Raw genomic sequence first — 13,602 nt, 5'->3', positions numbered from 1 at the left:
AAAGGTTCCTCTGAGTGCTGTAGTATTGTGGTTTTATCAGTGAGTTACCGGAGGTTGTCATGGGGCAACTGGCCCTCTAAGGGGAGTCAGGGCCTCGCCTGTCCATGACAGTCCTCTGAAGACCCACATGCGAGTAATTGGTTGCCTGAGACAGGTGTTCAATGGCCAACAAGTAGAAGAACACCGTGCCCTGTAACAAAGCTGCCTGAGCTCAGCTGGGGGAAGTATTCGCAGGAAATATGTGCCTCTGATGAGAAGGGGCTTGCAGGGGAGACGATAACCCTGGGGGGAGAGTGTTCCCAGGGAGGCAACAGGAGTAGACCAGGGGTAGGAACTGGAAGGGCTCCAGAGAGAGAGAGAGAGAGACTGTCCCCCAGGTGAAAGGAATAGGAGTATCCTAAAGAGACAACTGGAGGTCGCTCTCCAAGGGAAGGGAGCAGGAGCAGCCTGAAAGCCCTGGCTCCAGATGAAGGGCTTGGTCTGGAGTGCCAATGGTTAAAGGACTAAGAGGTTAGTTGGACTGACCCTGCCAGTGGATTTCCAAGGAAGCGCCTGAACAAGGGTCTTGCTTATGATCCTGTTAATCTTTGTTGTTAATAAATGGGACCCTCTGAAAGGGCTGCTCTTTAGCTCACAGAAGGGCGTCTTCAGACTTGTGCCCCCCTAGCATTTGGGGGGGGGGGTGCCACAGGTGAGGGGAAACTAAGGCATCACCTGTGGCACCCCCCAAATGCTAGGGGGTCTGGAGCTGGAGGAGGAGCGGCCATGCGGACCCATACCTGGATTTGATACACCGGACCTGAGCTACATATAGGATTAGAATAATATCGTGTGCCAGTGTACAAGCAAGGGCTTTGGCAAGAATCTTCACCTCACAATGTACCAGTGACATGGGTCTGTACCCTGTGCAGTTAGCAGGATCTTTCCCTGGGTTGGGTATAATGGGTTGAATTGCCTTTTGCACTGTGAAAGTAGGGAACCACTCTTTTAAACAGATCAGTGGAATATTTGATCCGGTTTTTCCTTTTTTATAACACTCCATAGGAAATCCATTGCTGCCCAGGGATTTACCATCTTCCACTTCTTTCACAATTAGGTCTGTTTCCTGGAGGCTGAGCAGAGTGTCTTGTAGAGCTCCTCCCAGGCTTTTGCGATGCATGGCAACAAAGCTCCATCCGGGAATTGGTTCAAGGCTGCCGTAGTGGCTGGGGGATCTGCTTTGGATAATTCCAAATAAAAGAACTGGAAATGGGTATTAATGTCTTTCTGTGTCATGTACGCCTTCCTTTGGGCATTGCATACTAAGGGTATTTTGCCTCTACTAGATTTTGATTTCAGTTTATAAGCAAGGAATTTGCCTGCCCTCTCTCTCCCCTGGCTCCTGGTAATCATGTTTAAGGTGAAACATAGTAAATTCTGCCTTTTGTGTCTGAGTCTGTTTAATTCGTATCTCATTTGTACCAGGACATTTTTGTTTGTCAGGGGTGGTTTCTTTGGCATAGTCTTGATCTACATTTTTAAGTTTTTCAGTGAAGGTTTCTGTTTTTTTGTTACAAGGTCTTTTTTTTTTTTTTTTTTTTGCTGACGAAGGCACTCTAATCCTGCCCTGATGGAAACTTTTGCTGCTTCCAATAATATTGCAGTTGATGGGGCTGTGAAAGGTCTCCGGCTCATCATTGATGAATGCCACAGAGGTGACGTCTGTGAGGTGCAAAGTCTCCATGCCTGTCTAGATGTCTCAGCCTCCAGCAGGGAGAGCTTTAGATTGACATTCGCATGGTCTGATACCGAGATCATCCCCGCTGTGGCCTCATGGACAAATTGAGCTAGGATGGGCTATTATAAAGTAATTTATCCTCCAATAGGTAGAGTGAGAGGTTAAAAAAAAAGCTGTTGTCATGGGCAATAGGACGTTTAAGTATCCATATATCTATCAGACACAGATCTAATAGCTATGATAATACCGCTAGCCTGTTGCTTGAAGGTCTGTGCAGTATGGAGAAGATTTGACTGATATGGGGTCAAGACTTTTATTGAAGAACCCAGCAAGGGTCTGCTGATTTCCATTAGTCCTGCCAAAAAGTTATGGAAGTACCCAGGTTCCTCTTTGTTTGGCCAATACAGACCAGCAAAGGTTACAATCATTTAGTGTGACATTTGCCATCACAAAGCTTCTGGGAGGCGGGCGGGGGCTGGTTTTTGCTCAATGACCTGGGGAATCAATCTTTTGTGTGTCCATCACATAACTCCTTTAATGCCAGAGTTGTAAGGACTAGAAATAGAGATGGTCGGGAATTTTTCAATTAAATGATTTTTCACTGGAAAATGCCAGTTGGTCAAAACTGAAACTTTTCCCGGGCCCATACCAGGTTTGATGAAAGCTTTGTTGAGAAAGGTTCCTCAGGTGGGAGAGGGAGATGGAGAGAGGGAGAGAGAACGAATGAACAAACAAACACCACCACCACCTCTGGGCACTCCCCTCTGATGGTGAAGACTCCGATTCAAGTGTCTGCACTGCCAAATTCAGAGCAGGGACTTGGACTGGGTTTCCCAGATGCGAGGTGAGTGCCTTAACCACCAGGCTACGCTGGAGTACATCTCTCTCAGTCTCTTCTGTTGGAGTGGTTTTATGTTGTATAAATCATTAAATATTCATTGGGCCACAGGGAAACTGGCTATAGTCCAGTGGTCAGGACACTTCACACTTGGGAGACTCAGGCCAGGTCTATGCTAAGAGTTAGGCTGGCCCAGCTCCGGCGCACAGGTGTGTGAAAAATCCACAACTCTGAGCAACAGAGTTAATGCCTGGTGTAGACACAGATAGGTCAATGGAAGGATTCTTCTGTTGACCTAGCTACTGCCTCTGAGGGAGGGGGATTAATGACAGCCAGGGGAAAACCTCTCCCATCACTGCAGTGAGTGTCTACACTGAACCACTACAGCGGCACAGCTGCAGCTCTGCCGCTGTGGCAGTTTAAGTGCAAACATAGCCTCAGATTCAGGGCTGTGGTCTCAATCAGGCAGAGCAGAAAGTGCCGGGTGAAGGCCCTACGCAGCAGGCTCTTGGCTAGTTTGCGGTGGTGGAGCTCTGCTTTTTCACAAAAACCATCAAAGCATTTCAGTCCCATCCTGATGCAGAATGGGAACATTTCTGAAATCTCACAAAGTTTCATGGGATGGGAAAACCGTCTCCTGCCCAGCTCTAACTAGAATTAGCTGCTCCCTCCCAGTCCTGCTCCAGTTTTTGGGCCTCTGGTTCAGTTAGAAGGGTCTTCACTTGTAAGTCGTGAATCTATACATATATTTTCTTTTCAGAGGGAGATTTAGCTTTGTAATTTTCCAGGAGACACAATTAAAACTGTCATAAATATAAAGGGAAGGGTAAACCCCTTTGAAATCCCTCCTGGCCAGGGGAAAGCTCCTCTCACCTGTAAAGGGTTAAGAAGCTAAAGGTAACCTTGCTGGCACCTGACCAAAATGACCAATGAGGAGACAAGATACTTTCAAAAGCTGGGAGGAGGGAGAGAAACAAAGGGTCTGTGTCTGTCTATATGCTGGTCTTTACCGGGGATAGACCAGGAATGGAGTCTTAGAACTTTTAGTAAGTAATCTAGCTAGGTATGTGTTAGATTATGATTTCTTTAAATGGCTGAGAAAAGAATTGTGCTGAATAGAATAACTATTTCTGTCTGTGTATCTTTTTTGTAACTTAAGGTTTTGCCTAGAGGGGTTCTTTATGTTTTTGAATCTAATTACCCTGTAAGATATCTACCATCCTGATTTTACAGGGGGGATTTCTTTATTTCTATTTACTTCTATTTTTTATTAAAAGTCTTCTTGTAAAAAACTGAATGCTTTTTCATTGTTCTCAGATCCAAGGGTTTGGGTCTGTGGTCACCTATGCAAATTGGTGAGGCTTTTTATCCAACATTTCCCAGGAAAGGGGGGGTGCAAGTGTTGGGAGGATTGTTCATTGTTCTTAAGATCCAAGGGTCTGGGTCTGTAGTCACCTAGGCAAATTGGTAAGGCTTTTTACCAAACCTTGTCCAGGAAGTGGGGTGCAAGGTTTTGGGAAGTATTTTGGGGGGAAGGACGCGTCCAAACAGCTCTTCCCCAGTAACCAGTATTAGTTTGGTGGTGGTAGCGGCCAGTCCAAGGACAACGGGTGGAATATTTTGTACCTTGGGGAAGTTTTGACCTAAGCTGGTAAAGATAAGCTTAGGAGGTTTTTCATGCAGGTCCCCACATCTGTACCCTAGAGTTCAGAGTGGGGGAGGAACCTTGACAAAAACAAACAAAAGGAAGTATTTCTTCACACAGGCAACCTCTGGAACTCTTTGCCACAGGATGTTGTGGAGACCAAGACTAAAAAGAACTAGATAAGTTCATGGAGGATCGGTCCATCAATGACTATTCGCCAGAATGGTCAGGGATGTTGTCCCTAGCCTCTGATTGCCAGAAGCTGGGAATGGGTGACAAGGGATGGATCACTTGATGATTACCTGTTCTGTCCATTCCCTCTGGGGCACCTGGCATTGGCCACTGTCAGAAGACAGGATATTGGGTTAGATGGACCTTTGGTCTGACCCAGTATGGACGTTCTTATGTTAATATTACTGTCCTGGGCATGCTGACTGCAATAGAACAACAATACCCGTTGGGGGCAGTGGTTCGTTGTTCTTGTTTTTTTATTGGAAATGCTCTTTTACTAAAGCTTTGAAGGCTAGTTTCCAGGCTTAACAAGGGCTGTAACCCAGATGCTCTGGTTCTGTGTCATTCAGTGGAGTCGTTCTTCAGCTCTGACTGCTGCAGTGAAATAGACAATGCTTCCCTTGGAGCAGCTGCCCTCAGAGAAGATTAAACCCGGAGCAGAGCATCAAGCTTTCCCTCTGCTCAGAAAGTAGAACCCAGTGGGGAGGGCAGATTAGCATTTAGGGGTAAGGTTTGGTTTGGCCTGTGGTGGAGACAGCAGCTGGCTGGAGAGCTCAGCCCTGAATTCAGGACCCTAGCTCGGAGGTTGTTTACAGCCAGGGTTTTAGTTCAGACCCATTTCCAGCCCTGTTCAGGTGGCTGTTGTGAGGGTCACGGAGAGCTCCACAGCTGTGAAATATCGTTTATTTGTTTGATTTTTAAATAGTGGCTGTCTCTCTTTTTCACTTCCAGGTGGAGAATATTGGCACCCAAACCAGGTCTGCCTCAAGGAGAACCTGCAAAGGTTTGGCTGGAAATGCCTGACTCCCCAGGAAGATCCCTGGGGTTCTTGACTTAGTTTGAGGACCCCTGACCCCACTATTGCTGCTCTGCCATGATCAGATTAAACGGTAACATCCCAGCTGGACTTTTCAGTATTATACTGGACAGTACATTGTTATTATTATTATTATTTACTTTTTCTATTACTGTGGTACCTAGCAGCCCTAGGCCTGGACCAGGACCCCATTATGTTAGGTGCTGTACAGACACAGATCAGAGAGTCCCTTCCCCTAAGTATAAAACATGAGACAACAGAAGGAAAACAAACAGACCAAAGGGGAAGCAGAGGGAAACACCGAGACAATATTGGTCGGCATGACCGGCGGTGGTCTCGGCTCCCCAGCAGTCTAACCATCCTACAGAAGGCTTTGAGGAGGGTTTTGAAGGACAATGAGGTAGCTTTGTGGTTGTTTATTGGGAGGGACAACATGGGAGAAACCACCAAGGGGCTTGTTTGAAAATGGGTGATGGAGGCTGGCATCATGGGCTGACTGGAGGAGAGAGTCGGTGTCTTGACAGGGAACGAGAGGTGATAGGTCGGGGATGGGGGATAGGCCAAGAAATGCCTGGAAAGTGAAAACAAGCAACTTATGTTTGATGCAACAGAGAAGGAGGGAAGCAGTGGAGGGATGCAAAGGGAGGATGTGACATGGTCAAAGTGACAGGCTAGGACAGTGGTCTCCAAACTGTGGGGCGTGCCCCCTTATAGGGCACAGAGGGACATTCAGGAGGGTGCAGTGGGGCCTGGGCCAGCTCCCATGGGGGGCAGGGAGGGAGAGCCAAGCAACCCCTCTCTGCCTCCAGCTCCATTCCAACTCTGACCCCAGCCCCACCCCCAGCCGAGGTCCCAGCTTTAGCCCCTGACCATGGCCTAGCTCGGCCTCTGCCTCCGACTGTGGCCCAGCTCCAGGCTCTGGCTCTGCTCCCAACTGCAGTTCCCACTCCTGGCTTTCAGCCCTGGCCCTGCTCCCAGCCCCAGCCTCGGCTCCCGGCCCCGGCTAGCACAAACAGATTATATTACAGGTAAGAGGGGGCACGATATAAAAGTTTTGGGGACCACTGGGCTAAGATAATGAAGTTTACAGCAGCATTGTGAATAGATATGAGTGGGGCAAGATTGCATTTACCACAGCCAGAGAGAAGGATGGAGGGAGGGCCAGGACTGGGGTAAACATTGTTAGGGGGCTTATTCCTTCACCCACTTACTTCCCTGGTCCTTCTCGCATGAACAGAGAACAACAATACCCGAAATCCAAAGGTGCAAACAATTTGATGTTTATTGGGGTGAACTTCCAGCAAGCATGATTCCAGTTTCCTTCCTTAATGTCCCCTTTCCCAGCTCTGACACCACAGAGCCATACCTGTGTCCCTGTTACCATTTCCCCCCCTTATCAAAACATGATTCCAATTCCCCCACCCCCATTCCCCGTTCCCATTCCCCCCCTCACTTCCTGATTGACTGCAGATTATATAGTAAAATTTGAGTTCCGCTTAGCTATACCTTAACCAATCATTTTACTGAAATTTAACTAACCAATCCTAACATATTGTAACATAATTATTTAACCAATTATATCCCACCACCTTAATTAGTTTACATCCAGCAAAATTAATTATACAGCTGACAGAAACAATCACAGAACCAGACAGAGATTATACAGACAAACAATGGGGAAATGGGGACTACAATGATAGAACAAACACAGAAATGAGGATTTCACATCTCAGCTATTGATAAGTGAGTTCTTGCCAGACAGGATGCTATCAAACTAAGTTTCCTTTTACATTTTCTAGGCACTTCCCTTTCTCTGGAGGCAATAGGCATTATCAGGACAGGATTGTATTCCTAACAGCCCTACAGCACCTTATTTCAATGTGACTAGTTTGGAATGTGAGGATTTGACCGTTTGCTTCGCGGCTTACGGCTTCCTCTGCTGCTTAGCCAAAGGCCTTACCTAAGAACAGGGCCTCAGACTGTCACAGTAAGGGAAGGACCTTACACCGGCAGACAGTGATTTTGATTATTTCTTTTATACCTCTATAACTAGCTAAGTGATAAGAATACACCTAAATTCTTCGAGTCTAGGCCTTTACAGACAGGCCTGAATATCTCTATCCTAACAAACATTGCCAGAGGTGAGGCAGAGTCAAGTGTGGATGTGGCATCAGGATCTGTGCTGGTGGGAGGAGGGAAGAGATTGGGGTGGAGGGGGAAGAGGAGCAGGCAGTGCTGGTGGGAACTGAAGAGAGGTGGTGGGAACAAGGACAGGGAAAGGCTGCCCGTGGGGGAAAGGGAGGGAGGAGGCGAGTGGATGCCCTGATGCACAAGGGGGTACAGTGAGAGCCATGGGGGAGTGGCTGGTACACAAAGCAGACAGAGTGTGGAAAATGCTGGGGGGGGACTGGCACAGGAGCAGCTCCCTGGTGCTTGCAGCAGGCCCCCTGCCAGGCAGATAAAATGCCCCATGGAGGGGGAAGGATGCTGCACCTCTGGGAGTCTCTGGCCCAGGGAGACAGCAGGACAGGACCATCTCCCTGGTGACTGAACCTGGACTGAAAGATCCATGAGCTGCGGTTCTGTATCCTGGTCCAAACTTCATAGCAGGTCTTTTATTCCTGTAATAAGCCGGACCAAACTCCTGGCTCTGAACTCCAGGAAAGATCCTCTCTGAACTAAGCAGCACAGAGTGCAACAGTACCACATACCTTTCCTCAGTGTTGGATCCCGTCACTCCAGGCAGCAAGGCAAATAGACAAACCCATCAAGTCTGCTGGGAACAGGTGCCGAGTCAGATGTCAACACATGGGCACCAAGATGCTTGTATTTACAGACCAGGAATCTGGGCGGCTGCTGAGCATCAAAGTCAGTTTCAGAGTACAGATGGGGTCAGGCAGGTCACAGCAGGGCAATGATGAGTTGCTTGAGGGAAAAAGAAACACATGGAGCCAGGAGGGTAGAACTGGTAGAGATTTGCTGAGTTACAGCTGCCTTAACAGAGCAGAGTATGCCACTGTTTTTCACTCCAGTGGAATCACCAGGCCCTGCTGTTAATCATGCCCTCAAGAGAAAAAATCAGGAGCAGCAAGAGAGCAGGGAGGTGCAGCAAATAACTAATGCATTCTTCTTCGCATCCCTTCCACCTGCACCCGTCCCCTGGGCAAATGGTAACGGCGTGGGGAGGCGAGTGTGCTGAGTGGAATGAGCCAGCTCACCAGGGCATCGCTCTCCTCGTCCCTGGAGGAACAAGCTCTGTAATTTTAGAGTGGAAACTAGGTTACCAAAAAAAAACCCCAGCAATGTTTGCGGCTAAGTAAAGTGCAACAGGATCGGCTGAATAAAACCAGCAGGGGCTTTCCTGCCAACTGTAATGAAACACAAGCCTGGGCAAAAAAGTGCCAGTGAAGTGCCTCACTGCTAGGGCTGATGCCCTTTGGCTGGAGAGTTCTAATGCATCAGAGTTCATAAGCGAAGATGAACGCAGCTATTAATACAAGGCTAGTGGACCTAGGTTATTTTTGTTGTTGTTTGCATGTACAGTGTTTATGCTGCTTCATTTGCTCAGAAGACAAGGAAATCAGGGCAGATGAGAGAAAGATAGCTCTTGTTAGACTGGGAATTATGGATTCTACTCTCAGCTCTGCCACAGACTCTGTGTGTGACCTTGGGCAAGCTGATTAGTCTCTCTGTCTCTGTAGCGGGGCAGCTGCCCCGCTCTAACATGGAAGGGGTTAGAGCAAGCCAGAGAGGCTACAAAGAGCCCCAGCCAATCCTGGAAGGGCTTATTGGAAGCCAATCAAATGGAAGCTTGAAAGCAGCCAATCAGGGCCATGCTGGGCCCTATAAGAAGGCTGCAGGGTAGCAAGGAGCAGAGTCTCTCCCTGGAGGGCAAAGGGAGAAGAACGGGCTCTTAGAAGGCGGCGCAGGCTGGGAGGGCTCTGAGCTGATGACTGCCAGACTAGGGCCCTGACACAAAGGGGCAGAGAAGGTGCTGGGGCTATGGGGAAGTGGCCCAGAGAAGTAGGCAGTAAAGGAGAGTTGGAGGAGGGCACTAAGTGGCTGCCGCTAGAGGGTCCCTGGGTCAGGGCCTAGAGTAGTGCGTGGGCCTGACTTCCCCCTTTTCCCCCCTCACTTGCCAGTGATGAGAGTGGCTAAGGCAGACTGCAGTTTGCCCTGGGAGGAAGGGGCAAGACTGAGGACTGCAATGAGCCACTGAGGCAAGTGGTAGAACCAGAAGCTGCCGGTCCCCCAGAAGCAGGGGAGAGCCAGCAGAGCGGGCACAGCCGGAGGGCAGTGTCCAGAAGCAGATGCCAAGGTCTGGAAGTGACATGGGTCCAACTGTGAGGACAGTGGAGACCGAGAGAATAACGGTGGGTGAAACACCAGTAGCGAAGGCGCACTGCTGAAAGAGCTAATTCCCAAACCAAACAGCAGGAGGTGCTGCTGTTGTGAGTCTGTGCCCTGTTAGTCTCAGTTCCCCATCTGTAAAACAGGGATAATGAATACTCTGTCTCTCCCACCCTCTGGCTGTCTTTCACATGTAGACTGTGAGTTCCTTGAGGCACGGGACGGTCTCTTATTAGTTTGTGCAGTGCCTAGCACAATGGAACCATGACCTTAGCTCGCGCCTCTAGGGAATACAAATAGTAATAATGATAAAAGTGTCCAAGTGCCCATGTTGTAACTGATCTCTCACCAACAGAAGTGGGTCCAATAAAAGACGTGCCCTTACCCCCCCTGCCTCTCTAATATACTGGGATCCACGTAGCTACAATAACATTGTGAAGCTGAAGTGATAGCAAAAAGAAAAGGAGGACTTGTGGCACCTTAGAGATTAACCAATTTATTTGAGCATGAGCTTTCGTGAGCTACAGCTCGCTTCATCGGATGCATACCGTGGAAACTGCAGCAGACTTTATATATATACACAGAGAATATGAAACAATACCTCCTCCCACCCCACTGTCCTGCTGGTAATAGCTTATCTAAAGTGATCATCAAGTTGGGCCATTTCCAGCACAAATCCAGGTTTTCTCACCCTCTACCCTCCCCCCCCCACACACACAAACTCACTCTTCTGCTGGTAATAGCCCATCCAAAGTGACAACTCTCTACACAATGTGATAATCAAGGTGGGCCATTTCCTGCACAAATCCAGGTTCCCTCACCCCCCTCCAAAAAACACACACACAAACTCACTATCCTGCTGGTAATAGCTCATCCAAAGTGACCACTCTCCCTACAATGTGCATGGTAATCGAGGTGGGCCATGTCCAGCACAAATCCAGGCTTTCTCACCCGCCCTCTGCCCCCCCCCTTTTTTTTCCCGGGTTCACACACACACACACACAAACTCACTCTCCTGCTGGCAACAGCTCATCCAAACTGACCACTCTCCAAGTTTAAATCCAAGTTTAACCAGAACGTCTGGGGGTGGGCGGGGGGGGGGAAACAAGGGGAAATAGGCTACCTTGCATAATGACTTAGCCACTCCCAGTCTCTATTTAAGCCTACATTAATAGTATCCAATTTGCAAATGAATTCCAATTCAGCAGTTTCTCGCTGGAGTCTGGATTTGAAGTTTTTTTGTTTTAAGATAGCGACCTTCATGTCTGTGATTGCGTGACCAGAGAGATTGAAGTGTTCTCCGACTGGTTTATGAATGTTATAATTCTTGACATCTGATTTGTGTCCATTTATTCTTTTACGTAGAAACTGTCCAGTTTGACCAATGAAAATGGCAGAGGGGCATTGCTGGCACATGATGGCATATATCACATTGGTGGATGTGCAGGTGAACGAGCCTCTGATAGTGTGGCTGATGTTATTAGGCCCTGTGATGGTGTCCCCTGAATAGATATGTGGGCACAGTTGGCAACGGGCTTTGTTGCAAGGATAAGTTCCTGGGTTAGTGGTTCTGTTGTGTGGTATGTGGTTGTTGGTGAGTATTTGCTTCAGGTTGCGGGGCTGTCTGTAGGCAAGGACTGGCCTGTCTCCCAAGATTTGTGAGAGTGTTGGGTCATAGAATCATAGAATCATAGAATATCAGGGTTGGAAGGGACCCCAGAAGGTCATCTAGTCCAACCCCCTGCTCGAAGCAGGACCAATTCCCAGTTAAATCATCCCAGCCAGGGCTTTGTCAAGCCTGACCTTAAAAACCTCTAAGGAAGGAGATTCTACCACCTCCCTAGGTAACGCATTCCAGTGTTTCACCACCCTCTTAGTGAAAAAGTTTTTCCTAATATCCAATCTAAACCTCCCCCACTGCAACTTGAGACCATTACTCCTCGTTCTGTCATCTGCTACCATTGAGAACAGTCTAGAGCCATCCTCTTTGGAACCCCCTTTCAGGCTAAACAATCCCAGCTCCCTCAGCCTCTCCTCATAAGTCATGTGTTCCAGACCCCTAATCATTTTTGTTGCCCTTCGCTGGACTCTCTCCAATTTATCCACATCCTTCTTGTAGTGTGGGGCCCAAAACTGGACACAGTACTCCAGATGAGGCCTCACCAATGTCGAATAGAGGGGAACGATCACGTCCCTCGATCTGCTCGCTATGCCCCTACTTATACATGCCAAAATGCCATTGGCCTTCGTGGCAACAAGGGCACACTGCTGACTCATATCCAGCTTCTCGTCCACTGTCACCCCTAGGTCCTTTTCCGCAGAACTGCTGCCTAGCCATTCGGTCCCTAGTCTGTAGCTGTGCATTGGGTTCTTCCGTCCTAAGTGCAGGACCCTGCACTTATCCTTATTGAACCTCATCAGATTTCTTTTGGCCCAATCCTCCAATTTGTCTAGGTCCTTGTGTATCCTATCCCTCCCCTCCAGCGTATCTACCACTCCTCCCAGTTTAGTATCATCCGCAAATTTGCTGAGAGTGCAATCCACACCATCTTCCAGATCATTTATGAAGATATTGAACAAAACCGGCCCCAGGACCGACCCTTGGGGCACTCCACTTGATACCGGCTGCCAACTAGACATGGAGCCATTGATCACTACCCATTGAGCCCGACAATCTAGCCAGCTTTCTACCCACCTTATAGTGCATTCATCCAGCCCATACTTCCTTAACTTGCTGACAAGAATACTGTGGGAGACCGTGTCAAAAGCTTTGCTAAAGTCAAGAAACAATACATCCACTGCTTTCCCTTCATCCACAGAACCAGTAATCTCATCGAAGAAGGCGATTAGATTAGTCAGGCATGACTTTCCTTTGGTGAATCCATGCTGGCTGTTCCTGATCACTTTCCTCTCATGCAAGTGCTTCAGGATTGATTCTTTGAGGACCTGCTCCATGATTTTTCCAGGGACTGAGGTGAGGCTGACTGGCCTGTAGTTCCCAGGATCATCCTCCTTCCCTTTTTTAAAGATTGGCACGACATTAGCCTTTTTCCAGTCATCCGGGACTTCCCCGGTTCGCCACGAGTTTTCAAAGATAATGGCCAATGGCTCTGCAATCACAGCCGCCAATTCCTTCAGCACTCTCGGATGCAACTCGTCCGGCCCCATGGACTTGTGCACGTCCAGCTTTTATAAATAGTCCCTAACCACCTCTATCTCCACAGAGGGCTGGCCATCTCTTCCCCATTTTGTGATGCCCAGCGCAGCAGTCTGGGAGCTGACCTTGTTAGTGAAAACAGAGGCAAAAAAAGCATTGAGTACATTAGCTTTTTCCACATCCTCTGTCACTAGGTTGCCTCCCTCATTCAGTAAGGGGCCCACACTTTCCTTGGCTTTCTTCTTGTTGCCAACATACCTGAAGAAACCCTTCTTGTTACTCTTGACATCTCTGGCTAGCTGCAGCTCCAGGTGCGATTTGGCCCTCCTGATATCATTCCTACATGCCTGAGCAATATTTTTATACTCTTCCCTGGTCATATGTCCAACCTTCCACTTCTTGTAAGCTTCTTTTTTATGTTTAAGATCCGCTAGGATTTCACCATTAAGCCAAGCTGGTTGCCTGCCATATTTACTATTCTTTCTACTCATTGGGATGGTTTGTCCCTGTAACCTCAACAGGGATTCCTTGAAATACAGCCAGCTCTCTTGGACTCCTTTCCCCTTCAAGTTAGTCCCCCAGGGGATCCTGGCCATCCGTTCCCTGAGGGAGTCGAAGTCTGCTTTTCTGAAGTCCAGGGTCCGTATCCTGCTGCTTATCTTTCTTCCCTGCGTCAGGATCCTGAACTCAACCAACTCATGGTCACTGCCTCCCAGATTCCCATCCACTTTTGCTTCCCCCACTAATTCTACCCGGTTTGTGAGCACCAGGTCAAGAAAAGCGCCCCCCCTAGTTGGCTCCTCTAGCACTTGCGCCAGGAAATTGTCCCCTACGCTTTCCAAAAACT

The 13,602-nt window shown here is 48.4% G+C and overlaps 1 long non-coding RNA gene across 3 annotated transcripts in view; it reads left to right on the top strand.

The window, feature by feature from the left end:
• Positions 1–13,602, top strand: part of LOC311514924 — an 83,163-nt gene that overhangs the window by 43,293 nt on the left and 26,268 nt on the right. For all 3 annotated transcript variants that reach the window (XR_014709979.1, XR_014709980.1, XR_014709981.1), the window contains one exon: positions 5,164–5,321. This is a non-coding gene — a long non-coding RNA (uncharacterized lncRNA). The remainder of the gene's footprint in view (positions 1–5,163; positions 5,322–13,602) is intronic.

Source organism: Lepidochelys olivacea (genome assembly GCF_965140295.1).
Source record: "Lepidochelys olivacea isolate rLepOli2 genome assembly, chromosome: 1".
Lineage (NCBI taxonomy): Eukaryota > Metazoa > Chordata > Testudines > Cheloniidae > Lepidochelys > Lepidochelys olivacea.
This window is presented reverse-complemented; position numbering and strand designations above follow the sequence as displayed.